Source organism: Etheostoma cragini, chromosome 19, assembly GCF_013103735.1.
Source record: "Etheostoma cragini isolate CJK2018 chromosome 19, CSU_Ecrag_1.0, whole genome shotgun sequence".
Lineage (NCBI taxonomy): Eukaryota > Metazoa > Chordata > Actinopteri > Perciformes > Percidae > Etheostoma > Etheostoma cragini.
The window spans coordinates 2,984,542-2,986,005 of record NC_048425.1 but is presented as its reverse complement, the minus strand read 5'-3'; the positions used below and the strand labels follow the sequence as shown (position 1 = coordinate 2,986,005).

Here is a 1,464-nt window from a genome sequence, read left to right as displayed (position 1 = left end):
TATCCTTTAGTAGGTTAGATTATGAGTAAATGTCGTCGCATTTTGCCCCTAACTGCCAGTAAAGTAATACAAATGCCTACCTACTTACAACGTATTGCAGAAATGTTAGCCTACCGCTAACCTAACCGTTAAATACGTGTAGCATAAGGGAGTTGTAGGCTACCTTCCCTCTGAAATGCAGGATCAAATATCGACTTTAGCCTCTATTATCCCATTATATTTGATTTGATAGAGGGAGAGGACAAGGGGAGAGAGGATATAGGCCTAGCTATGAGCAGGAACCAGGGGAAAAACGCAGTTCGGAAGCAGGATTTTAACATTACTTCATCACCTGTAGCTTCAGGTTTGTGTTTTCAGAGAGAGAGACAGAGAGAGAGAGACAGAGAGAGAGCGAGAGAGAGCGAGAGAGAGCGATTCGCTTTTTCTCCTTCCTCCGCCGCAGCAGAAGCTGCTCACACCAGGATGGGTCGCGCGGAGAACAAGCAGCACCACGAGCAGAAGCGTCGCGAGCCGCACCGTCTCCGTCCAGGTGGCGCGAGGAGGACGAGCTGATCTCGCAAAGAAGAAGAAGACGGAGGTGAAGCCCTGAGGAAAGCGGAGGAGGAAATCCCGCGAGAAAAGAGAGACAGACGCAGATACAGTCAGAGAGAGAAAAGAGTGAGAAACCGCCGCACGTGAGGTGTGCGAGACCCCCGGGGAGAGGGGACTATTAATCGTTAAATTGGAGGAGAGACGGTTCATTTGTTTTATTTTCTACGCAGACGGAGAGAGAGGGTCTCCGAAAAAGGTAAGAAACACCAAACAGCGACTGTTTTCTCTTTTATTTAAGCCTTTAAACCCGAGTTGAACCTGCATACTGTGCGAATTAACACCTGCAAGCATCCATAATTGATTAATTAGGCCCAACTAGGCTGCAACTGTGACCGTTAAAACAGGACTGAAACGACGTCCATGCTACCTCTAATCATTTTAACCCCGCTTTTCCAAAAAAACTCAACGTCGGCCATAGTGTGGAATATCAGTTTGGAGAGAACAGAAATGTGTTGCAGAGACGAAACGTGAAGCTGTGTGTGACGAAATCCTATTTTTGACACTTTGCTGCGTTTTGTGTTGTTGTGTGAAACTGTCTCAAGTGCTTTGGGTTTATTTCAGCTGTCTGTCAGATGTGTTCAGCTGATAGAAACACTGCATTTGTTCTTGTGTTATTAGCCTGTAAGACATGTATCCCTCCCACATGTCCTGACTGTATTACACCTTGTTACAGCCAACATCTGAGCTGGAACTGCTTTTCAAGCCTACGCAAGCTATCTGGACAGGTTGTTTACCCAGAATCCTATTTGATTGATCTGACTAAATTCTAGATGCTTCATATGATTTAACTGTGAATTAGACAGACTGTGATGATAGATGTGTTGAAGCTGCTGCAGGCTTTATGCTATGTGCTGTTGCGGGGGGGGGGGGGGG

The 1,464-nt window shown here is 46.2% G+C and overlaps 1 protein-coding gene across 2 annotated transcripts in view; it reads left to right on the top strand.

Moving 5' to 3' along the window:
* The first annotated feature begins 444 nt into the window (after window positions 1-444).
* Window positions 445-1,464, top strand: part of trpc5a (transient receptor potential cation channel, subfamily C, member 5a) — a 111,386-nt gene continuing 110,366 nt past the window's right edge. For both annotated transcript variants that reach the window (XM_034857068.1, XM_034857067.1), the window contains exon 1: window positions 445-787. The gene's annotated coding sequence lies outside the window, so the exon portion shown is untranslated. The remainder of the gene's footprint in view (window positions 788-1,464) is intronic.